The following is a 27,747-nucleotide window of genomic DNA, read 5'->3' as shown; positions in this document are numbered from 1 at the left end:
TAACCCCATAGCTAGGGACCTTCTCGCCATTGGCCACTGAGAAGATGGCTATCAGATGAGTGTGTATCTGGTGCTGGAGATGATGTACGGCTGTGAAACTCAGAAAATTGTGTGTACTCCCCGAGTCGACTAGTCCCACCAGTTCTTGGTCGATGACATGAGCTCAAACTTGCATTGTAGTAGGCGATTTCTGCCCAGTAATAGCATGCAAGGATATCTCTAGTGATTCCTCCTCGATAATATCCTCTAGCTCCTCTGGATCCTCTGAATCCTCTACCTCGAGCCAAAACAATCGTTTACATTGGTGTCCAACCTGATACTACTCATCGCAGTTATTACATAGATTTTTGGACCGCCTTTCTGCCATCTCCGCACTCGTCAATTTTTTTATAAAGCTCGGTAGTGAATTACCAGGGCGGGGATCAGCTACCCGAGTCATAGTTGGAGTGTGTTTGGATGGTGCTGCTGTAGATGCTCCCTGAGATGAATTATAGCGGTGCCCTTGCCACGTGGAGGAAGTGTTCCTCTCACTCGACCAACCCGACTTACGTTGCTGCAGCTGTTGTCATTGTTCGATTGCTCGGGCCATATTCATGGCATGAGCTAAATCCACGGGCATAAGGAGTTCTACCTCTAGCCGTAAATACTCATTGAGACCTGCTGTGAATAAGGAGACCTACTGGTCAACCAATACCCTCTCACCAACACGAGCCAACTTTTCCTAGAATAGCTTTTGATATTGTTCCACCGAACCCATTTGTTTCAATAGGACTAACTCTCCCAGGGGGTTGCTGTTGGCGGGAAGCCCAAATCTAACTGTGCATAGATTTTTAAATTTTCCCCAAGTCATTCCCGGTCTCTCTTTCTCGAATTGAGTAACCCATAACATGGCTTCATCTGTCATATGGAAAGAGGCTAGTTGCACCTTATCCCATTCAGTAGTCCCTTGGTTCAAAAAAAATAATTTCACATCTATGCAACCAAATTAAAGGATCCACAGAACCATTGAAAGAGGGAAACTCTAACTTGGTGTACCATGGGACTGTGCCTCCATGCTGAGGTCCTTGGACAACAATGCGCCCAGGCCACTACTCCCCTCTTCTGTGATATGTTTGAGCAACCTCTCTCACATCTGGACTCTGATGTCTCTCTGTCCTCAACTCTTGTAGCATGTTGATGACTCGGCTCATCTTTTCTTCCAAACCACAAACCTTTCCCAACACTGGTTGTGTTGTTTCAAGGCTATCTTTTATATTTTGTATCCTGATTTGGATTTCTTCATTGCTGATATTAACCCCCATGTTACCTTGCTCTGATACCAAGTTGTTACGGTCCCGGGTCATGGATCGAGTAACATGGCGTGGGATTTGTGAATCCAGCACTAGTACTGAGTAGCTGGACTCAGTATGAGGGTAAAAAAAAACTCTTCCTTGCAGGTTTTCTCTCACGTGGACAAGACTCTTGATGAATGCAATATTTTGATTTCTAGATATATGAAATTAAGTCATCAATGTTGACCAGAATAAAGTAAGGAGAATACCTTTTTCTTCTCACGGAAATCAGGGTTTCAACCCTGATTTGGTTGTAGCACGTCAAGCTATGTACACCTGGCTTGTAGCAAGCCTTGGCCCACGTGCATGAATGATTATCCTCTCTTTCCTTGCTGACTCCAAGCTTAGGAACAAAAATTAAGCTCCTTCACGTAAATGACCAGAAAATTCTCCACTTGCTGCTCATCAAGAGGGTTAGACCCCTTGATGGTTGCTGACATTGATGAAGAGGGAGAACCCTCTCTTTGGGCTTGGAAAAGGGGCAGGAAGCTCCTCTTCTTAGTATGGATGATGAAGGATGAATTTGGGTGAAGATGGATGGCAATGGAGGGTGAAGGATAGGTTGGATTTTTTAAGTAAACCCTAAAATCGAAATCAAGAGGTGATCTCAACCTGTTTATACTAGGTTATTCTAAAATCTCAAAGCTTACCTATTTCATTCATACCTTTCCCTTACATAGGTAATGTCAAGGAGTTTTAGTGTTAGGGTTACAATAATTCCTCATAATGCCCTTACATATAAAGTAATTAGAAATAACTCCTACTTAAAAACAATATAAGAAATAAATCCTACTCAAAGAAATATAAGAAATAAATCCTATTGAGTGAGTTTTTGTTGTCTCCTTCGTTGTGTGACTCAGTGTGCTATTGAGTCAACAAAACCTCATCATGCATGATTGTCTAAAGGTTGCCCAATCCTGAACCAATTGGTCATTTCAGAATTGGTAGGGCGCTTCATCGAGCATGTGGTATGCGACCAAATAAACCTTCTCATCCGTAGGTGTTTTTTGATGATTAAAGAATTGATCACACTTGGTTAACCAAATCAATGGGTGCTTGGACCCATCATATGTTGGAAAAATTGAGTTTTAAATACCAGGGAAGCGTATTTGGTCCCTGTGCGGCAGGCCCTAGATGGGGATTGTTATGGCGCATTGGTGGGGGTGGAGGAGGCGGTGGTGGTCGGCGGTAGTGATGGTGGTCGGCCGGTGGAGAGTAGGCTTCCGGTGGTGGTGCTCATATACCACTGTCATCTTGTCGCCTGAGGAGGGCTTGGATGGCGGCGTCCATGGATTTGATGGCCTCACGTAGGTCAGATGTGGTCTGACGCACTTCTTCCAGGGATTAAGCCTGAATGTCTGTTATCGACTCTATAGCATCACGAGTTACCAACAGGCGTAGGAATTAATGAATGTGTTTTTCAATTTACATGTAATTGTTTCTTGGTTTGGTTTTGTCTTTGGTTTGGGTTGGTTTAGCATTTATTGGTTTGAACCATTGACCCAAGAGGTCTTTAGTGTTTTGGACGTCCTCAACCCTATTTAAGGGAATGGCTAGGGTAATGAGAAGTATGAATTGAGTCTACTTTAGCTAGAGTAAATTAGATAAATAGGTCAAGAGCTCCTTCAAGCTCTCTTCCATTTTTCCCCCAATTCTCCTTTCCGATATTCAATAAGGGTGATAAGATCCATGGATCGTGAGGATCCTAACAGCGTGGTATCAGACAGGTCCACCCTCGGTGATTCCTCTTCTCCAGAGGACATACGTCAGGTACTTTCAGAACTTCAACAACATCCACTCTTCAAGGTACTGAAATTTCTCACATAATAATACATTACAAACACTGGAATCATCTCTACAAACCGTCATCCGAAAACTTGCTGCACTTCAAGCACCAACGCCACCACCAGCAACCAATTTTCAACCACAACCAGTATGTTATGGTCCTGGGGTTAAGGACCTATGTCTTTTGGTCCTTATAGGCCGGTCTTTAGGGTAGTATTGGCTAGGTGCTTAACATTTGGTATCAGAGCTAGCGTTGTGTCCCGACTTCGAATCCCAGCACCCCCAAGGCGGATGCGGGTGGTCACGCGTTGGACTGACCCGGGTTCGACCTGGCTCTGGTTGCTTTGTTGTGGTTGCCTCCGTGGTTATCAGCTCGGGGAAGGGCGGGGTACTGTTATGGTCCTGGGGTTAAGTACCTATGTCTTCCGCTCCTTACAGGCCGGTCTTTTGGGTAGTATTGGCTAGGTGCTTAACATAGTACCCCACCAACAATTCATGCCACCACCAAATCCACCCCTGCGCCAACCAATGGGTTCCATGGCAACTCACGCACAAGGACCATCAACGGTTCCAAGGTACTTTAAACTTAACTTTCCTACATATGATGGCTCTAAAGATCCTTTACTGTGGTTCACGAAATGTGAACAATTCTTCTATCATCAACAAACGGTGGAAATGGACAAGGTTACTTTGGCCGCCTACCACCTGCTCGATGAAGCGCTCATGTGGTTCCATCACTACCGAAATGTCCATTCCATTCAGGATTGGCTGCACTTTAAACATGCTTACCAGTTGAGGTTTGGACCTCCAGCTAGCAGCAACCTAGTGGGGGAATTGATCAACTATAAACAGACAAGCACATTAGAAGTTTAGCAAAAAATGTTCCAAGAAAGGTTGGCCCGAGCTAGTAAATTTGTTCCTCCTCACGTACATGTTCAGATTTTTAATGCTGGATTGACAGAGCCGGTTAGATTGGAAGTGGAATTACTTGGTCCGACAGATTTGGACTCAGCAATGAATTATGCCAGAGCTGTGGAACACAAACAGAGAGTTCTAAAAGAGTCTTTACAATGAAAACCATTTTGGAACAACATAATACAGGGTACAGCATTTGGTCCATGTTTTGGGTCCTCTGCCCCTAACCGAGCAGATCGGGCTACCAGTGTGCCTCCACACTCTATGCCACGTAAATTTTTGACTAAACAAGAAATGGACGCTCGAAAGGCAAAGGCAAAGGGCCTATGTTTTAATTGTGACGAACAATTCCTGCCAGGACATACCTGTAAATGTTTATTCAATATTGAACTATTGGAAGAAGATTCAGAAGAGCTTCTTGAAAATGAAATTGTTGAAGAGGTACAATAGGAACCAGAGCTCTCCCTCCATGCCATGCATGGCCTGCGTAGTTCTAATATCATGCAGGTAAAGGCCAAGTTACATCATCTCATGCTACTTGCTTTAGTTGATTCGGGCAGTACACATAATTTTATCAGTGAACCAGCCGTGCAATAATTGGGATTGCTAGTGTAGGGTTATGTGCTAACACCCCTTTCACCATTGAGGGGCATTCATTTTAGGCAGATTTACTAGTCATTCCATTGGCTGGATTTGATTTGGTGCTCGGGGTCAAATGGCTCCAGTTCTTAGGACCTATATTATGGGACTTTCAGGCTCGGACTATGACATTTTCAGCACCACAGGGCCAGATTACATTACAAGGTATTGTGGCACAGGTACCTAACGCACTTCACACTTTACAGCTTCAGCACACCGGTGATGATCAGTTAGCTCCTTTACTTACAGCATTTACAGATTTATTTAATGATCCTACGGGTCTACCACCAATGCGTCATTGTGATCACCACATTCGTTTAAAGTTGGGAACTGATCCAGTAGTGGTGCGGCCTTATCATTACCTGCATATACAGAAAGATGAAATAGAATGACAGTGCATGCATATGCTCGCTCAGGGGGGTGATCCAGCCCAATCGATCTCCTTTTTCCTCACCAGTGTTACTTGTACGTAAAAAGGATAAATCATGGAGATTTTGTGTCAACTATAGGCAACTCAACTTGCAAACAATTAAGGACAAGTTCCCCATTCCAGTCGTGGACGAGTTGCCGGATGAGTTACATGGTGTTACAATTTTTACCAAATTAGATTTGAAATCGGGCTATCATCAAATAAGAGTTCACCCGGAGGATGTGGAGAAGACTGCCTTGTGCACACATCACGGTCATTTCGAGTTCCTCGTCATGCCCTTCGGTCTCTCCAATGCACCATCCACCTTTCAGGCCATCATGAATGAGGTCTTTTCATCACTTTTGCGCAACTATGTGTTTGTCTTTTTTTATGACATTCTGGTCTACAGCAAAAATTGGGAAGAACATCTCCACCACCTCCATCAGGTATTTACCATTCTACGCTCTCATCATTTGGTTTTGAATAAATCAAAATGTTCTATGGGTACATCTGAGGTGGCATATTTGGGCCATGTCATATGAGCTGTGGGCGTGAAAGTTGACCAAAGCAAGATACAACCAGTAACAGATTGGCCGATTCCCACCTCCATCACAACATTAAAGGGATTTTTGGGCCTAGCGGGATATTACAGAAAATTTATCCAATCTTATGGCATGATAGCAGCACCACTCAACAACCTGCTAAAAAAGAATACCTTCCACTGGTCTTCTCCAGCGGAACAGGCCTTTCACCTGCTAAAGGAGGCCTTAGCCTCAGTGCCAGTCCTACAATTACCAGATTTTGAGGGACACATTGTGGTGGAATGTGATGCATCCGGGGGAGGTATAGGTTATGGTCCCTAGCCATGGATCTAGTAACTCGGCGAGATACTGATGAATCCAGCACGTTACAAGGTTTTTAAACACTGTAAGGAACCAAGAATCACGTCTCCAAGCACTGTTCACATATGTAAGTTGAAAATAGAATCCTTTTGTCTAACGTATGGATTTAACCACTAATCACACAGGTAAATTAAAACAGAATTCTAACCTGCTGTACTTAAGAAAATAGAATCTCAAGTTACCTCTTCGATTGAATTCGGAACTCCTCCTCAGCTCTGATTCGGAACATCCTCTTCAGCCCAAAATTTGGAACTCCTCTGCCTAGAATTCGGAACTCCTCCTCAGCACCAAATTTGGAACTCCTCTGCCCAGAATTCGAAACTCCTCCTCAGCTCAGATTCGAAACTCCTCTTCAGCCCAAAATTCGGAACTCCTCTGCCCAGAATTCGGAACTCCCAACCAGCAACAAGAACCCGTCCTCCTTCCTGGGTAGACTCACGTCAAGACCTCTCCTTTTCTGGAATTTTTGTGGAAGAGATGACCTTCTCTTGCAGCTGGAAAGAGAAAGGTAATTCCTCTTCCTTTACCTTCCAAGATCTCCTCAAAGACTCCCCAATGGATGCAGCAAACCCCCAAGAGAGTTCACACCAAGAACCCTAGAATAGAGAGCCTAGAAGGAACCTAAATTACCCTAGATTATGCTAATTCTGAACTTGCTTTATTTCTCCATCCTTACCCCTTAAATAGGGTAATTAATATCAACATAGGTTAGGGTTATAAAACCCAATTCTACCCTTATCTTTAAGTCTTATTACAAATCAATAAAATTCGAAATTAAAAGCAACATAAATAATAAAAGTAAAGTAGATGACTCAATGTTATTGAGTCCATAACATCTGCCCCCCCCCCCCCCCCCCCCCCCCCCCCCCCCCCCCTTGGAGATCGAGCTTGTCCTCAAGCTCGGAAGCTGGGTAGACCTGGTGGAAGTTGTCAAACCGCTCCCATTCTGCGTAGTTATGGCCGATTGCTGCCCAATAATGGCATGCAGGGAGATGTCTGGTGGTTCTTCCTCAATCGTATCCTCTGTCACTTCGATATCCTCATCTTCAACCTTATCGATCAAAAACAATCTTTTGCATTGATGCCCAACCCGATATGGTTCATCACAGTTGTAATAGAGATTCTTATCCTGCCATTCCGCCATCTCAGAACTTGTCAATTTTTTTATATAAGGAGGTGTAGGATGACTAGATCTCGGATCCCCAGTCAAAGTAATACCTGGGTTGTTTCTCGGAGGAATGTGCTCCCCTGACCATGGAGGTTGTCTGTGTTGTGCCTACTGTCGCAGTTCTAAAGCACGAGCTATATTCATAGCGCTGGATAAGTCAACAGGTGCATAGAGCTCCACCTCAAGCTTTATCGCCTCAGTCAGTCCTGTTGTAAACAACGCAACTTGTTGATCCACTTGTACCATACTGATGGCTCGTGCTAATTTTTCCTGGAAAATTTTTTTATATTGCTCCACGGCCCCAGTTTGGCGTAATAAAACCAAATCTCCCAAAGGGTTACTGTAAGCCGGGGGACCAAAACGGAGAGAGCACAGTCGCTTAAATTCATCCCAATCTACCACCTCGCTATCAACCTCAACTAGCTGGTACCAAAGTTGTGCTTCCCCTAGTAAGTGGAAAACAGCTACGTTGACTCGGTCATAGGTTGGGACTCGCTGATGGCAAAAAATTTCACATCGATACAACCATATCAAAGGGTCTTCTGACCCATTATAAGTAGGGAATTCCATTTTAGTATACCTCGGAATAGTGCCTCCCCCTAGTAGAAGTGTCCCCCCGGAATGAGGGGTCCTTGCTGTCCCAAGAAACTCGTGCGCCTCGGAAATTCATCTACCCCTCTGTTATACGAATGGTCCCCTCCTCTCTGATCTGGAATGAGAGGTACAGTGCCTCCCCCTTGGTTGAGGTGTCCCCCCGGAATGAAGGGTCCTTGCTGACCCGAGAAACTCGTGCGTCTAGTAAACTCATCTCCCCCTCTGATCCGCGAATGGTCTCCTGGAATTGGGTTCTTGCAGTGCTCAGACCAGTCTCCATACTATCCATCCTTCCTTTCAAAGTTTCCAAACTGAGAGTGAACTTCTCCTCCAATGCAGCAAATTTCTTACCAGTAGTTAGACCATTCTCCATGCTATCCATCCTTCCCTTCAAGGTCTCCATATCGATATCAATTTTTGAGAACCTCTCTAGGACAATATCAAATTTTCTTTCAAGCAATTCAAAGTATTCATTGGTGCTTCTCTTTGCCGGGTTACCCTGCTCTGATACCAAGTTGTTATGGTCCCTAGCCATGGATCTAGTAACTCGGCGAGATACTGATGAATCCAGCACGTACAAGGTTTTTAAACACTGTAAGGAACCAAGAATCTCGTCTCCAACCTCTGTTCACGCATGTAAGTTGAAAATAGAATCCCTTTTGTCTAATGTATGGATTTAACCACTAATCATGCAGGTAAATTAAAACAGAATTCTAACCTGCTGTACTTAAGAAAATAGAATCTCAAGTTACCTCTTTGAAGGAATTCAGAACTCCTCCTCAGCTTAGATTCGGAACTCCTCTTCAGCCCAAAATTCGGAACTCCTCTGCCTCGAATTCGGAACTCCTCCTCAGCACCAAATTTGGAACTCCTCTGCCCAGAATTCGGAACTCCTCCTCAGCTCAGATTCGGAACTCCTCTTCAGCCCAAAATTCGGAACTCCTCTGCCCAGAATTCGGAACTCCCAACCAGCAACAAGAACCCGTCCTCCTTCCTGGGTAGACTCACGTCAAGACCTCTCCTTTTTTGGAATTTTTGTGGAAGAGATGACCTTCTCTTGCAGCTGGAAAGAGAAAGGTAATTCCTCTTCCTTTACCTTCCAAGATCTCATCAAAGACTCCCCAATGGATGCAGCAAACCCCCAAGAGAGTTCACACCAAGAACCCTAGAATAGAGAGCCTAGAAGGAACCTAAATTACCCTAGATTATGCTAATTCCGAACTTGCTTTATTTCTCTATCCTTACCCCTTAAATAGGGTAATTAATATCAACATAGGTTAAGGTTATAAAACCCAATTCTACCCTTACCTTTAAGTCTTATTACAAATCAATAAAATTCAAAATTAAAAGCAACATAAATAATAAAAGTAAAGTAGATGACTCAGTGTTATTGAGTCCATAATAGTATAGGGGCAGTGTTACAACAATTGGGACACCCCATTGCTTATTTCAGCCGTCAGTTGGGACAACACCATCATAAGTTAGCTGCATATGAGAGGGAATTGATTGGGTTAGCCAAGGTTGTCCAACATTGGTGACCTTATCTTTGGGGACGACCGATTCTCATTCGTACAGATCATTGCAGCCTCAAGGATCATCTTGAACAACGCCTCACCACATCCCCATAGCAGCATTGGTTAACTAAACTCATGGGCTTCGATTTTACGGTTCACTATAAGCCAGGTAGTTCAAATTTGGGGGCTGATGCTTTATCACGTCGGGATAATTCAGCCGAACAAATTTATGCTATCAGTCACCCACACTCACTGGTATTAGATTCGATTCGTGAGGAAGTACATCAATATCCGGATCTCATGTCATTATATCAGGATATTCAACAGGGGACAACAGCTCCTCATTGGACAATTCAAGATCGTCTCATACTCCACAAAAACATGATTTTTTTGCATAATACATCCCCACTTCTTCACACCATCCTGTCATCTATCCATGATAGCACACATGAGGGTCGACAGAAAACATATTTCCAAATCAGATGGGACTTTTACTGGAAGGGCATGAAGAGCACAATTGCTGATTATGTAGCTTCTTGTCAGATTTGTCAACGAAACAAGGCCGAATCTTTAAGTCCGGCCGGCCTACTGCAACCTCTGCAACTACCGTCTCAAATTTGGTCTGACATTTCCATGGACTTCATTGCTGGACTTCCCATTTCAACAGGTAAATCTGTGATATTCGTCATCGTTGATCGGTTTTCAAAATATGGTCACTTCATTGCTTTGGCGCATCCATATACTGCTGCTCAGGTCGCTCAATTATTTATGGACAACATTGTCCGATTACATGGAATTCCCTCATCCATTATTAGTGACAGGGATGCCATTTTACCAGTATATTTTGGAAGGAATTATTCAAATTACAGGGCACCCAATTGGCATTTTCGTCTGCATATCATCCACAAACAGACGGACAAACAGAGGTTGTCAATAACACAATTGAAATGTATCTTCGTTGTTTTGTGGGGGACGCACCTAGAAGGTGGGTGAAATGGCTTTCATGGGTTGAATTTTGCTATAACACATCTTACCACACAGCACTGGGAACTACACCTTTTAGGATAGTTTATGGCAGAGATCCACCTCGTATGTTACCATATGAACCTGGGGCATCCAAAGTCGTCACTTTGGACCAAGCGTTAGCTGAACGAGAAGCTATGCTCACTGAGGTACGTACTAATCTACAGGAGGCCAATCACTCTATGAAACGCTATTATGATAAGAAGCACCGGGAGGCATCTTATTTCCCTGGAGACTATGTGTAGTTAAAGCTTCAACACTACCGCCAGCTGTCCCTGACTGCATCCAAGCGCCATAAGCTGTCTCCAAAGTATTATGGCCCATTTCAGGTATTGGACAAAATTGGACCCGTGGCATACCGCTTGCAACTACCACCGGAATCAAAGATCCACAATGTATTTCATGTCTCCCAATTTAAGCCCTTCCAGGGTGACTCACCCCTAGTGCACACTCCACTGCCGCCACTACATGAGGGCAAAGTCCTTTCTATTCCAGTTCAGGTAGTACAAACATGCCACATTCAAGGTGATTGGGAAATTCTTGTCCAGTGGGCCGATGCCGATCCCAGTGACACCACATGGGAGCCGTTATCAGCATTTCGACTCTTATATCCTTCCTTCGAGCTTGAGGACAAGCTCTTTCTCCAGGAGGGGGGTGATGTTATGGACTCTATAGCATCACGAGTTACCAACAGGTGTAGGAATTAATGAATGTGTTTTTAAATTTCCATGTAATTGTTTCTTGGTTTGGTTTTGTCTTTGGTTTGGGTTTGTTTAGCATTTATTGGTTTGAACCATTGACCCAAGAGGTCTTTAGTGTTTTGGACGTCCTCAATCCTATTTAAGGGGACAGCTAGGGTAATGAGAATTATGAATTGAGTCTACTTTAGCTAGAGTAAATTAGATAAACAGGTCAAGAGCTCTTTCAAGCTCTCTTCCATTTTTCCCCCAATTCTCCTTTCCGAAATTCAATACCCATCAATGCCTCATTCCATCTCAGCATCAAGCAAGGTGATGGAAGGAAGAGAAGAGAGGAGGGTGACAAGATCCATGGCTTGTGAGAATCCTAACACTCCTGATAAGAATGCGGAATAGAGATGGAACAAAGAGATACAAGGAGCTTATAACATGTGGAAGACAAACGATGGTGAGACGTAAAGTTGGAAATAGGATGAGAAGTAGTACAAGTATGACGTTATTTTCTTAGAGCAATGGGTCGAGTATCAAACTGTGGACCAAATTGTTAGGATCCTCATGAGCCATGGATCTTGTTACCTCCTCTCTTCTCTTCCTTCCATTACCTTGCTTGACGTTGAGATGGAACGAGGGGTTGAAGGGAATTGATTTTCGGAAAGGAGAATTGGGGGAAAAACGGAAGAGAGCTTGAAGGAGCTCTTGACCTGTTTATCTAAATTACGTTAACTAAAGTGAACTCAATTGATAATCTTTATTACCCTAGCCGTCCCCTTAAATAGGGTGGAGGACGTCCAAAACCCTAAAGACCTCTTGGGTCAATGGTTCAAACCAATAAATGCTAAACCAACCCAAACCAAACACAAAACCAAACCAAGAAACAATTACATGGAAATTGAAAAACACATTCATTAATTCATACGCCTGTTGGTAACTCGTGATGCTATAGAGTCCATAACATCACCCCCCTCCTGGAGAAAGAGCTTGTCCTCAAGTTCGAAGGAAGGATATAAAAGTTGAAATGCTGATAACGGCTCCCATGTGGTGTCACTGGGATCAGCATCTGCCCACTGGACTAGAATTTCCCAATCCCCTTGAATGTGGCGTGCTTGTATTACCTGAGCCGGAAGAGAAAGGACTCTGTCCTCATGTAGTGGTGGCAGTGGAGTGTGCAGTAGGGGCGAGTCACCCTGGAAGGGCTTCAATTGGGAGACGTGAAATACATTGTGGATCTTTGCTTCCGGTGGTAGCTGCAAGCGGTATGCCACGGACCCAATTTGGTCCAATATCGGAAATGGACCATAATATTTTGGAGACAGCTTATGGCGCTTGGCTCCAGTCAGGGACAACTTGCGGTAGTGTTGAAGCTTTAACCACATATAGTCTCTAGGGCAATAAGATGCCTCCTGGTGCTTCTTATCATAAAAGCGTTTCATAGAGTGTTGGGCCGCCTGCAGATGTGTACGTACCTCAGTGAGCATAGCATCTCATTCAGCTAATGCTTGGTCCAAAGTGACGACTTTGGATGCCCCCGATTCATATGGTAACAAACGAGGTGGATCTCTGCCATAAACTACCCTGAAAGGAGTAGTACCCAGTGCTGTGTGGTAAGATGTGTTATAGCAAAATTCTGCCCATGAAAGCCATTTCACCCATCTTCTAGGTGCATCTCCCACAAAACAACGAAGATACATTTCAATCGTGCGATTGACAACCTCTGTTTGGCCGTCCGTTTGTGGATGATAGGCAGACGAAAATGCCAATTGGGTGCTCTGTAATTTGAATAATTCTGTTAGGCTCTCTAGCCATGGATCGAGTCACCCAGCGATCTCCTCTAGCTTCCAAATTGAATGACGAAGAAGGGAGGGATTTGGGGTACCTGGAACGCCCAATGGTGAATGACGTGAGCCTTGAAAGGAGCTCCAACCTTAGGCCTCTTTAGAGAGAGAACCTGATCTCATTTAGACTAATGATCAATACTTGTTTCTATTCCCTCACTTGACGCCCTAAATAGGTCAAGGAAAACATCAAAGGTTCTACAATTACAATTAGACCCTTATGGAACTTCAAATTACAATTAAACCCCTAAGGTACTGAAATACATGTTTACTCCATCTCTTCTCTTCTCCGGTTAGCCACTCTTGATGATATGGAGTCCATAACATCACCCCCCTCCTGAAGAAAGAGCTTGTCCTCAAGCTCGAAAGTGGGAAATAGAGTCTGGAAGGACTCAAGTGTCTCCCAAGAGGCTTCTATCAATTCTTTGTCAGTCCACTGAACCAGCACTTCCCAAGCATTGTTCACTCGCCTGGCTTGAAGGATCTAAGCGGGCGTGGGCATGGACCTACCATCGTTGAGAGGAGGCAGAGGGGTATGCAGCAGTGGTGAGTCTCCCTTGAACGGCTTGAGAAGGGAGACGTGGAAGACGTCATGGAGCTTGGCGTCTGGTGGTAGTTTCAAACGATACGCCACAGTCCCAATACGTTGCACGATCTGGAATGGCCCATAAAATTTTGGAGAGAGCTTATGGCATTTGATGGCTGCAAGAGATAGTTGGCGGTATGGCTGAAGTTTGAGCCAAACAAATTCTCCAGGTGCAAAGGAAGGGGACGATGTCCTTTGTCATAAGTATGCTTCATAGTTGCTTGTGAACGTTGTAACTGAAAGCGGACTTGAGCAAGCATTGCATCTCTGTCGGCTAAAGCTTGGTCCAATGCCGCTACCCGAGAAGACCCCGGTTCATAAGAAAGTAGGCGCGGAGGGTCGCGTCCATAAACAACTCGAAGGGGTAGTACCCAGTGCGGTGTGGTATGAGGTATTATAACAATACTCCACCCATGCTAACCAACGAACCCAATGTCGGGGCGTGTCCCCCACAAAGCACCGTAAATACATCGCCAATGTGCGGTTAACCACCTCTGTCTGGCCGTCTGTTTGAGGGTGGTATGCTGAAGAAAAAGCTAACTTAGAGCCATGGAGCTTAAATAGTTCCCCCCAGAATTTGCTGGTGAAGATAGCATCACGGTCACTGGTGATGGTCTCCGGAAAGCCATGGAGATGGACAATATTATCCATGAAGAGTTGAGCGACTTGTGTTGCTGTATACGGATGGCTGAGGACCATAAAGTGGGCATATTTTGAGAACCGGTCTACCACAAAGAGAATAACAGATTTCCCTGCAGAAGGAGGAAGACCATCGATAAAATCCATTGAGAGATCTGCCCATACCTGTGAAGGAAGTTGAAGTGGCTGGAGCAAGCCGGCGGGTTGTAAGGATTCAGACTTATTCCTCTAACAGATCTGGCATGCTGCAACATACTCAGCAATGACCCGCTTCATACCTCTCCAATAAAACTCCCGACTGAGGCGGAAGTATGTTTTCTGCTGTCCCTCATGTGTACTATCATGAAAGGAGGCAATAATGGCAGGAAGGAGTACCGACGAAGGATGAAGAAATATGCGTCCTTTATACAGAATGAGACCGTCCTGTAGTGTCCAGTTCTTGTCCTTTGAATGGTTTTCGATTTGAGCTTGTAAATCAAGGAGATCTGGATGACGGCTAGTATCCTGACGGATTGTGTCCAGCAAAGGGGACTTGGGGTGACTCAATGCGTGCAAGTGTGAATCCTCTAGTTCTCGGCGGGACAAAGCGTTTGCTGCCCTGTTGAGATAACCCGGTTTGTATTCCACCTGAAAATCGAATCCCATTAATTTGCTGAGCCAATGTTGTTGTGGGGATATAGTAAGGCGCTGCTCCAATAAGTATTTGAGGCTACAGTGGTCTGTCCGGATCACAAAAGGTCTTCCCCACAGATACGGCCTCCAATGCTACACGGCTTTGGCCAAACCGATGAGTTCCCTTTCATACGTGGCTAATTTGTGATGGTGAGGCACGAGATGGCGGCTGAAATAGGCAATGGGGTGACCCTGTTGCTGCAAGACAGTACCTATCCCTCCCCCGGATGCATTGCATTCTATGATGAAATTTTCGGCAAAGTTGGGTAATTGGAGAACTGGTGCTGACGCTAATGCCTGTTTTAAGTTGTTAAATGAGGAGTCTGCCAACTGAGACCACTGAAAGGCATGCTTCTTCAGTAAATTGTGCAATGGCGCTGCCAGGTGACCATATTCTTTGATAAATTTTCTATAATACCCTGCAAGACCAAGGAACCCTTTCAAAGCTGTAACGGAGTGAGGTGTGGGCCAATCCATAACCGATTGTATCTTGCTGAAGTCTGGTTTCACCCCAGATGCCGAGATCACATGCCCCAAATAAGCTACTTCGGATGTGGCAAAGTCACATTTGGCACGGTTGAGAAATAAATGGTGTACTCGGAGAATTGTGAAAACCTGTAGCAATTGATGCAAGTGTGCTGCCCAGGTTCTGCTATAGACCAGTATATCGTCAAAAAAAACTAAGACATGCTTCCGTAAGAAAGGGCAAAATACCTGGTTCGTAAGTGCTTGAAAGGTGGACAGGGCATTGGATAGCCCAAATGGCATCACCAAGAATTCGTAGTGACCATGGTGGGTGCGGCAGGCAGTTTTTTCGATATCCTCTGAATAAACCCGAATCTGGTGGTAGCCAGATTTCAAGTCCAACTTTGTAAATAATTGAGAGCCGTGTAGCTCATCCAATAATTCATCGACCACTGGAATTGGAAATTTATCTTTGATGGTGCGAGCATTGAGTTCTCAGTAATCCACACAAAAACGCCAAGATTTATCTGATTTTTTTACCAGCAATACCGGGGATGAAAAAGGAGAATGACTAGGCTGAATAATACCTTGTTGTAGCATTTGTTGACATTGTCGTTCTATCTCATCTTTTTGCACATGGGGATAGCGGTAGGGGCGCACTACCACTAGTTTGGTGCCCATCTTCAAACGAATTCTGTGATCACACTCTCGTATAGGAGGAAGGTCGGTAGGTGCCTGAAATAAATCAGCATATTCGGCCAACAACGAAGCTAAGTTATCCCCTTGGGAAGGATCCAACGAAAGTGTTTGGAGGTTGCATGGCCTCGGTGGGCTATTGCCCTGAAGGGTGATCGGATGGGTGTCCTGGTTAAAACTCATGGTCAGGGATTGGAAATCCCATAAAATCGGTCCCAATCGCTGTAGCCATTTAATGCCCAATACGAGGTCAAACCCAGCCAGCAGTATGACCAAAAAATCTGCTACAAAGGAGTGACCTTCAATAGTAAAGGGCACTGCTGAACCGAAACCCACAGTGGTGACCTTGTCACCATTAGCCACTGAGACTGATATTCCTGATTTCTGCTGTAGTGATAACCCCAACCGTTGTGCTGCCTGGCTGCTTATAAAATTATGTGTGCTGCCTGAGTCCACGAGTGCGAGCAGGAGATGATGGTGCATGGTGGCATGGACCTGCATGGTATTGGTGCTCTGCAGGCCTGTCATGGCATGGAGGGAGATTTCTGGTGTTTCCTCCTCGGTTTGGTCCATATCCTCCTGAAAGTCATCCTCTGAGGGGTCTTCTATTTCTACCCAAAATAGTCTTTTGTATAGATGGCCCTTGACGAATTTTTCATCACAATTGAAACATAGGCCCTGAGCCCTTCTCTGATCAATTTCTGCTTTTGTCAGACGTTTGATAAATCCTGGTGGGGGTGTAAAGGCTGGTGGTGGTGGTGGTGATGGGTGGTTGGGAGGAGGCCTGGGGTGAGTGGAATAAGGACCATGGGGCTGTGGGCGAGGTTGCCAAGGGGGACGTTTGTTTAAGGACTCACGGAAGAGGAGCTGTTTGGTGTCCAATGCTCTTGCCAAATTCATGGCGTGGGCTAGGGAGGTGGGGGCTTCCAATTCCACTTCTAGGCGAAGGGGTTCGACCAAGCCAGCCATGAACAAATTGACATAAAGTTCAGGTCAGACCAAATGACTTGCACGAGCAAGTTTTTCTTGGAACAATTTCTGATTTTGTTCTATAGTGCCAAGATGTTTTAGATTGATCAAATCCCCAACCGGGTTGCTGCGAAGCGGAGGACCAAACCGTAGCATACAATTTTCTTTGAAAAATTCCCAATCATAGACCACAAACTCGTTTTTGAATTGATGAAACCACATAAGTGCTTCATCGAGCATGTGGAAGGCGGCTAATTGAACCTTGCCTTCGGGCAGAGTTCCTTGATTGGAAAAGAAATGATCACACCTGTGCAACCACATTAAAGGGTCTGAGGACCCTTCATACGTTGGAAAATCAAGCTTTGTGTACCTTGGCACGGTAGGGGGTGCTGGATTGAGGGCCCCACAAGGTGGAGGTGTTTGGCGCAGGGGAGGAGGTGGAGGCGTTGGATGAGGGTCGAGAGGATCTGCTGGACGTGAGGAGGATGCCATCTGGACTGAAAGCTGGGTGAAGCCTTCCTCCATGCGTGACAGCAACATCTGGAATTTTCCCTCCAGGCCATTGATTTGAGATTGTAGATCAGTATGGTTTTCTTCCACAAAATTTCGAATTTTTGCAGGGGAAGAGGAATCACCAAGGGTGGTCCTGTCTGATACCACGATGTTAGGCTCTCTAGCCATGGATCGAGTCACCCGGCGATCTCCTCTAGCTTCCAGATTGAATGACGAAGAAGGGAGGGATTTGGGGTACCTGGAACGCCCAATGGGTCACTGACGTGAGCCTTGAAAGGAGCTCCAACCTTAGGCCTCTTTAGAGAGAGAACCTGATCTCATTTAGACTAATGATCAATACTTGTTTCTATTCCCTCACTTGACGCCCTAAATAGGTCAAGGAAAACATCAAAGGTTCTATAATTACAATTAGACCCTTATGGAACTTCAAATTACAATTAAACCCCTAAGGTACTGAAATACATGTTTACTCCATCTCTTCTCTTCTCCGGTTAGCCACTCTTGATGCTATGGAGTCCATAACAAATTCCTTCCAAAAGAGACTGGTAAAAATGGCATCCCTGTCACTGATAATGGATGAGGGAATTCCATGTAATCGGACAATGTTGTCCATAAATAATTGAGCGACCTGAGCAACAGTATATGGATGCGCCAAAGCAAGGAAGTGCCCATATTTTGAAAACCGATCAACGACGACGAATATCACCGATTTACCTGATGAAATGGGAAGACCAGCAATGAAGTCCATGGAAATATTAGACCAGATTTGAGATGGTAGTTGCAGAGGTTGCAGTAGGCCGGCTGGACTTAAAGATTCGGCTTTGTTTCTTTGACAAATCTGACAAGTAGCTACATAATCAGCAATTGTGCTCTTCATGCCCTTCCAGTAAAAGTCCCGATTGATTCGGAAATATGTTTTCTGTCAACCCTCATGTGTGCTACAATGGATAGAGGACAGGATGGTGTGAAGAAGTGGGGATGTATTATGCAAAAAGATCATGTTTTGTAGAGAATGAGACGATCCTGAATCGTCCAATGAGGAGCAGTTGTCCCCTGTTGAATATCCTGATATAATGACATGAGATCCGGATATTGATTTACTTCCTCACGAATAGAATCTAATAGCAGTGCACGTGGGTGACTGATAGCATAAATTTGAGTGGCAGAAATATCCCGACGTGATAAGGCATCAACCCCCAAATTCGAACTACCTGGTTTATAATGAACCGTAAAATCGAAGCCCATGAGTTTAGTTAACCAATGCTGCTGTAGGGATGTGGGAACCGGCCAATCTATAACTGCCCGTATCTTGCTCTGGTCAACTTTCACGCCCACAGCTGATATGACGTGGCCCAAATATGCCACCTCAGATGTACCCATAGAACACATCGATTTATTCAAAACCAAATGATGAGAGCGTAGAATGGTAAATACCTGGTGAAGGTGGTGGAGATGTTCTTCCCAATTTTTACTGTAGACCAGAATGTCATAAAAAAAGACTAACACATAGTGGCGCAGAAGTGATGAAAAGACCTCATTCATGAGGGCCTGAAAGGTGGATGGTGCATTGGAGAGACCGAAGGGCATGACGAGGAACTCGAAATGACCGTGATGTGTGCGGAAGGCAGTCTTCTCCACATCCGCATGGTGAACTCGTATTTGATGATAGCCCGATTTCAAATCTAATTTGGTAAAAATTGTAGCACCATGTAACTCATCCAGTAACTCGTCCACGACTGGAATGGGGAACTTGTCCTTAACTGTGTGCAAGTTGAGTTGCCGATAGTCGACACAAAATCTCCAAGATTTATCTTTTTTACGTACAAGTAACACTGGTGAGGAGAAAGGAGATCGACTGGGCTGGATCACCCCCTGAACGAGCATATGCATGCACTGTCATTCTATTTCATCTTTCATGATATGCGGGTAACGATAAGGCCGCACCACTACTGGATCAGTTCCCAACTTTAAACGAATGCGGTGATCGCAATGACGCACTGGTGGTAGACCTCTAGGGTCATTAAATAAATCTGCAAATGCTGTAAGTAAAGGAGCTAACTGATCATCACCCGTGTGTTGAATATGCAAAGTGTGAAGTGCGTTAGGGACCGGTGCCACAATGCCTTGTAATGTAATCTGGCCTTGTGGTGCTGAAAATGTCATAGTCCGAGCCTGAAAGTCCCATAATATCGGTCCTAATAACTGCAGCCATTTGACCCCGAGTACCAAATCAAATCCAGCCAATGGAATGACTAGCAAATCTGCCTGAAAGGAATGTCCCTCAATGGTGAAAGGGGTGTTAGCACATAACCCCACGCTAGCAATTTTGGCCCCATTGGCCATTGAAACTGAGAGTCCCCTTTGTTGTTGAATTTCCAATCCCAATTGTTGCGCGGCTGGTTCACTGATAAAATTATGTGTGCTGCCCGAATCAACTAAAGCAAGTAGCATGAGATGATGTAACCTGGCCTTTACCTGCATGGTATTAAAACTACGAAGGCCATGCATGGCATGGAGGGAGAGCTCTGCTTCCTGTTGTACCTCTTCAACAATTTCATTTTCAAGAAGCTCTTCTGAATCTTCTTCCAACAATTCAATACTGAATAAACGTTTACAGGTATGTCCGGGCAGGAATTGTTCGTCACAATTAAAACATAGGCCCTTTGCCTTTCGAGCGTCCATTTCCTGTTTAGTAAAACAATTACGTGGCATAGAGTGTGGAGGCACACTAGTAGCCTGATCTGCTCGGTTAGGGGCAGAGGACCCAAAACGTTGACCAGATGCAATACCCTGTATTCTGTTTTGCCAAAATGGTTTTCTTTGTAAAGACTCTTTTAGAACTCTCTGTTTGTGCTCTATAGCCCTGGCATAATTCATTGTTGAGTCCAAATTTGTCGGACCCAGTAATTCCACTTCCAATCTGACTGCCTCTGTCAATCCAGCATTAAAAATCTGAACATGTAGGTGAGGAGGAACAAATTCACTAGCTTTGACCAACCTTTCTTGGAATGTTTTTTGGTAAACTTCTAAGGTGCTGGTCTGTTTGTAGTTGATCAATTCCCCCACTGGGTTGCTGCTAGCTGGAGGTCTGAACCTCAACTGGAAAGCATGTTTAAAGTGCAGCCAATCCTGAATGGAATGGACATTTCGATAGTGATGGAACCACATGAGCGCTTCATCGAGCATGTGGTAGGCGGCCAAAGTAACCTTGTCCATTTCCACCGTTTGTTGATGATAAAAGAATTGTTCACATTTCGTGAACCACAATAAAGGATCTTTAGAGCCATCATATGTAGAAAAGTTAAGTTTAAAGTACCTGGGAACCGTTGATGGTGCTTGTGCGTGAGTGGTCATTGAACCCATTGGTTGGTGCAGGGGTGGATTTGGTGGTGGCGTGAATTGTTGGTGGGGAACTGGTTGTGGTTGAAAATTGGTTGCTGGTGGTGGCGTTGGTGCTTGAAGTGCAGCAAGTTGTCGGAGGATGGATTGTAGAGATGATTCCAGACTTTGTAAGGTAGTATTGATGTGAGAAATTTCAGTACCTTGAAGAGTGGATCGTTGTTGAAGTTCTGAAAGGACTTGACGTATGTCCTCTGGAGAAGAGGAATCACCGAGGGTGGACCTGTCTAATACCACATTGTTAGGATCCTTACGAGCCATGGATCTTGTCACCCTCCTCTCTTCTCTTCCTTCCATTACCTTGCTTGACGTTGAGATGGAATGAGGGGTTGAAGGGAATTGATTTTCGGAAAGGAGAATTGGGGGAAAAACGGAGGAGAGCTTGAAGGAGCTCTTGACCTGTTTATCTAAATTACGTTAACTAAAGTGAACTCAATTGATAATCTTCATTACCCTAGCCGTCCCCTTAAATAGGGTGGAGGACGTCCAAAACCCTAAAGACCTCTTGGGTCAATGGTTCAAACCAATAAATGCTAAACCAACCCAAACCAAAGACAAAACCAAACCAAGAAACAATTACATGGAAATTGAAAAACACATTCATTAATTCCTACGCCTGTTGGTAACTCGTGATGCTATAGAGTCCATAACACAAATGGAATAGAGGAAGAACTTACTTTGGTAGGATCCAAAAATTCCATAGGTGTGATGTCGGTCAATGCTTCGGGGGGCAGAGTGACATCGGCATTAAAGGGCACAATTGGATGAGAAGTGGTAGGACGGAAGGATAAACCCGGAGAAGCATCATTTGTTGGAAGATGAGCTCCAGCCCACAAGACCAAGGAAGGCCCATAAGATGGGCCCAAGCACATAAGAAGTAGGACCCACCATGATTACCACGAGCTGGCATCCTTATCACATAAGTTGGAAGATCAAGAAAGACTTACAAAAGCATCTTTATCTTATGGTCACATCTTGGAAGAATTCTAGTTTGAGTTATATTTGTCTTTTATCTATATTGAGTTATTTAATTATGCTAGGACTTATCTTTAAGTGTTAAAGTTTGGGTGTAATTGGGACAAAGGTAGTTTTATTGTAATTGGACTCTACAACCTTCCTCTATTATAAATAGAGGTTCATGTACTCTGATTATAATAAGTTAATGAAGTCAATAAAGTATTTCTCTTTTCAGTAAATTCAACATGGCATCAAAGCAGGTTCTGTAAGTTGACGTGGTCAACCCACAGAGGTAATGTGATCCTTTTCTCTAAACCCTAAACCCTAAGTCTAGGCTCGTATTTATTTTTCAGTCCCTACACCCATTTTTTTCTTTACATTTTCACCTCTATAATAAACTTTTAATATTTCAAATTATATATTGACATAATATATTTGAGTCTAATTTTCAAATAAAAATAATTTTTTTCCAATCGGAGTTATCTACAGAGAGATATCAATATTTGAATGAGCGAAGGTCAGATTGGAAAAGGTTCAAGCAGCTATAGTAAGCTTCAACTTCCGAGATATTTTATGCTATCAAGAACTAGAATTTATATGGAGAAATATATATAAAAAGAAATATATTTAAGTCTATTATTTTACCTATTCAACAAATTTTTTATCTGAGTTATCTACAAAGATAAATCGAAATTTGAATCAGCAAAGGTCAGATTGCAAAAGAGCTTCGAGAAGCAACAAAAATCTCCAACTTCCGAGGTATTTTATGCTATCAAGAAAGAGACTTTATTTGGAGAATTATATATCAAAATAAAGGCATGTAAAGTCTATGTTCTGAAATATTCAACCAATTCTTGGTATTATTTTTTTATAAGGAGATATTGATCTTGGAAGAGTCAATGGTCATTCTGGAAAAAAAGGATTAATAATACTTATTTCGGCCAAATGACAGAGACCGAAATCTATCAGATTATTTATCTTCTGATAATTATATTTTATGAAGAGAAGTTATACTTTGATGAAAGGTATTTAATTCTAGTTTCATAAGGAGAAAATTTCATGTCAATCCGATCTATATTTAAAGATATATTCATAATGGAAGAATCAAAGGCCATGTTGGTATTCCGTTGTACTGAAAAATCCGAATTTATGCCCATTGTTTTGCGTCACTTTTTGAGTTGATATATCAGGAAAATATCTCACTTCTCCCAGGTTTGAGGGCTTATTTATACAAATCTGTTATTTGGGATTATGTCTACATCTATGATATTTGGTTCAAACTGGGATCACTGCCATTACTTCCTAGCTTGAGGGGGAGAAGTAGAAGAAGTACAAGAAAGAGGTATTTTATTCCATATGTTGTAGATAAGTTTATGTGCCCAAAATATTCAAGAAAGGGGGAACACAAAAGATGAAGCTTCTGCATCTATGAAAAAATATTTATATCGGATTATGATTATTTCATGGGTCCTTCTACAAGGTTTATTATTTTGGTTCATGTTATATGTGTTGGAAGATGATCATGTTACATTACAGTTGTTGCTATTATGTCTCTTTGGATGAGACATTATTAGTCAAAAAGAGGCGGCCTCAGTACCTTTTCTCATACCATAATTTATTTGACTCTAAAAAATATCATAGTTGGGACACCATGAGATTCGATGCCCGGATTGGGACACCATGATATATTTAACTCTAAAAAATATCACGGTTGGGATACCATGAGAGTCAGTGTCCGGATTGGGACACCATTATAAATAAACCCACTACACCAACCCCCCTCCCCCCCTATAATGGCTTTTATTACTCCTACCATTGGAGAGTCGTTGTCCTATGGAGGGGCACGATGGTGGACACTTCATAGCAATGCCGAAAGACACACTACCTATAAAAGACGAAGTGTGCCCTACATCCAACATTAGGACTGGAGTATGGAGCAATGACTTATAGGCTAGGAGTGATTTTTACTCTCACTTATATTATGCTAGCAGGGCCTCATGGAAGGACGCAACAGCGTGAGGGGGAGTGTTAGAAAATGAAGGCATATTGGAAGATGTGCCATTTTATACAAAAAGATTTTGTATATCATTTGCAACTAGGAGTTCATGATGTTCTCTCACCCCCAGCTTGAGGAGAGTGTTGGAAGATGAGCTCCAACCCACACGACCAAGGAAAACCCACATATCTAAGAGTACTATAAGATGGGTCATACAACCAAGGAGGGCCCACAAGATGGGCACAAGCACATAAGAAGTAGGACCCACCATGATTACCACGAGCGGACATCCTTATCACACAAGTTGGAAGATCAAGAAGGACTCACAAAGGCATCTTTATCTTATGGTCACATCCTATAAGAGTTCTAGTTTGAGTTATGTTTGTCTTTTATCTATATTGAGTTATTTAATTATGCTAGGACTTGTCTTTAAGTGTTAGAGTTTGGGTGTAATTGGGACAAAGGTAATTTTATTGTAATTGGACTCTACTATCTTCCTCTATTATAAATAAAGGTTCATGTACTCTAATTATAATAAGTTAATGAAGTCAATAAAATATTTCTTTTTCCATAAATTCAACATCATTCAAAGAATAGAATGAGGTGTCCTAAAAAAAGGTCACATCTCTATACACAAGTAACTGCCGAAGGGTAAGATTGTAACAGATATAACCTTTCTAGGTGCGAGAGTAACCCAAGAAAATGCACTTTATAGAATGAGGAGCAAGTTTATTTTTCTGAAGAGATGTGATATGGACATAACACGCACACCCAAAGACCTTTATGGGAAGAGAAAATGGGTCTTAACTAGGAAATAATACAAAATATGGAGTCTTATGACCAAGTACAAATGAAGGTAACCTATTGATAAGGAAACAGGTTGTAAGCATGCCATGAGGCCAATAAAAGTAGTGTACCTTCATAGAGTAGAGAAGGCCCCGAGCAAACTCAAGGAGATGACGATTCTTTCTTTTGGCAACACCATTTTGTTTTGGTGTGTAGGCACAAGATGTTTGATGTATAAGGCCATTACCTTCACAGAAGGACTGAAACTTACTAGACAAGTACTCTTTAGCATTATCAGACCCAAGTACTTGAAATTTCTTCTTAAACTGAGTTAATACCATGTCATGAAACACCTTAAAGATAGTAAATATTTTAGATCTTTCTTTAAACAGATATAACCAAATAACCCGGGTAAAATGATCAACAAAACTAACAAAATATTTAACTTGAGAATTCTTGGAGACACTCAAAGGTCCCCATACATCAGAATGTACTAGAGAAAAGGGAGCAACACTTTTATTTTTAGTTCGAAGAAAATATATACTACGTTGGTGTTTTCTTAACTAACAAACTTCACAATTGAAAGTAGGCAAAGACTTTAAAGAAGGAAATAAATGTCGTAGAGAAGATGTAGATGGATGACCAAGTAAGTTGCGCCTTCGATGGAGAGGATGAAAGTGCAACTGACGGAGGCAGGTTGAAGTAATACAAGCCCCCTTTTTCATGGACTCCACCAATCACCCGCTTCATTGTTAGATCTTGAAATACACAAGAAGAGTGTGAGAAGGCAACAAAATAATTGAGATGTTTTGTGAGCTAACTTACTAAGAGTAAGTTTAAAGGGAATTGAGGAACAAATAGGACACCTCGAAGTGGGATAGAGGGTGTAATAGAAGATGATCCTTTCCAAAGTACTTTGGTGTGGGTACCATTATCTATAGTTACAAACTTATTGGGAAGATATGGAGATAAAGAATTTAGCATATGTTTGTTACCTGAGAGATGTTCGGAGGCCTCGGAGTCTTATCCAAGATGAAGAGGAGGAAGTAGAAGAAAGCATACATGAAGCAATAGTAGTAGCAGCCGTAGGTAAATATGGAACGGAAGACTCTTAGCAACTTCAAGGTACGGCTTGATAGTTGTCAAAAAAATTCTTGTCACTAAATATTCCCTTTGCCTCTCTTGAACCGAAATATCGATGGAATATGGTTGAGTGATCTTCCACTCTTGAAGGAGACCCCAAAACCAAGCCAAAAATTCATGAATATTGTCCCCTTTCTTAGTATTTAGCATATTTTGCAAGAAATCAAATAACTTTTGTAAAGAGATTGTACTAGAATATAACTTGTGCACAAATGTCCCAAATCTCTTTGGCTGATTCCAAGTAGACAACATTGTTGGCTACATGCTCTTTCATACTATTAATAAGCCAAATACTAACCAAATTTTCATCTTTGACTCATTTGAGATATGATTGACTCTCTTCAGCAATCGGTGGAGAAGATTTGTTTAAGTGACTTAGAAGGTCTCGAGTAATAAGAACCCTTCTTATCGATCGAGACCAACTAAGATAATTTGATAGTCCCCTTAAGGGAATAGTAGTAATTTTGAATATTTCACTCTTACTACTTGAATTTCCAGCATCCATCTTGAATCAAACAAATGCTTAAACCACACTCAAGATCCAATTATAAAATTTCCAAATTTAAGAGTGAGTAAAACCTAGGTCGGAAGTCTCTTAAAAAATCATGCATAGGCTGCCAAATAGGTCAATCCGAATTTCCCAAGTAGACCAAATAGGGGAAGATCTTTCTTAAAAAAATCGACGAATTCAAACTTGAAGAATCCTTGTACCAAATCAGCCACTTTCAAATTGAGATATAATACATTATCCAAAAAATTAGGCACTAAATCATCAAAAAATTTGTGCCTATGTCGAGTCACCATCCAGTAATGAATCAAATCCTCTTATACCCATAAATAAATAAAAAACTCAAAAGGATAGAGTGAAAACTAGCCTTAACCCAAAATTCCAAAATTGTGGCTAATCACTTAAGAGCCATGATTTTTTAACTTTCTTTGAGATCCTTTGTACAAAATAAGGTCTCTTATAAATATCATCTCATGGAGGGAAATCTCAACTTAAAATAACATATTATCATGTTGAATTTATGGAAAAGTAAAATACTTCATTGAAATTAATAACTTGTTGTAATCAGAGTACATGAACCTCTATTTATAATAGAGGAAGGTAGTAGAGTCCAATTACAATAAAACTACCCTTGTCCCAATTACACCCAAACTCTAACACTTAAAGATAAGTCCTAACATAATTAAATAACTCAATATTGATAAAAGACAAACATAACTCAAACTAAAACTCTTCTTGGTTGTGACCCTACGATAAAGATACTTTTGTGAGTCCTTCTTGATCTTCCAACTGATGTGATAAGGATGCCAGCTCATGGTAATCATTGTGGGTCCTACTTCTTATGGGCTTGAGCCCATCTTCTGGGCCTTCCTTGGTCGTGTGGCCCATCTTATAATAACCTTACATATTTGAGCATTCCTTAGTCATTTGGGCTTGATCTTATCTTCCAACATATCAATCACTTTAACTTGAAAAAATTCAAAGAGAGAACTTGCCTCATGCTTTGTAGACTTATCCGAGTATAAACAACTTGTCCTGAATCCAAGTTACCACACAAAGGATCTTGAACATTAGGAAATTGAGCCAAGTTTCATGTAAGTGACTAAAACTCCAATCATTTCTATTACATAAACATCCTCTTCTCAAATCATCAATCATGATAAAAAAAACTTGTAGCAACTGATCTTGATCAAACTTGTAATTTAGCTACAAGAAGACCAAGATTATAACATATTATTAACACCAAGAATTAACCTTCACAACTTCTCATATGAAGGCCATCTTTTCTTGATGTAATCCAGAGATCCAAGGCTCGGCATATAGTAAAGAAAATGTGTAAATAATAACCAGAAATAACTTATCTCTTCATGGCTGGATTCTTTCCTTCACGAGTAACTTGTATGATATCTTCATAATTTCTTTCATCTATACCTTAACATGGGGGATCATAAACTCTAAGCTCTGATACCATGTAAAATTTAGCATCCCATGATAAGAACCTCAACCAAAGTAAGAAGGAAAAGGAGAAGGGAAAGAGGAGAGATCTACTACCAAATGGAGAGAGCTTGGACTAGGGAGAAGAGAGAGTGCCTACCAAGGAGGGAGAGA

This window comes from Aristolochia californica, unplaced genomic scaffold (genome assembly GCF_029961685.1).
Source record: "Aristolochia californica isolate CCGP_79_NKW_82.1479 unplaced genomic scaffold, dmAriCali1.0.hap1 SCAF_2, whole genome shotgun sequence".
Classification (NCBI taxonomy): Eukaryota; Viridiplantae; Streptophyta; class Magnoliopsida; order Piperales; family Aristolochiaceae; genus Aristolochia; species Aristolochia californica.
Note: the sequence above shows the minus strand (reverse complement) of the source record.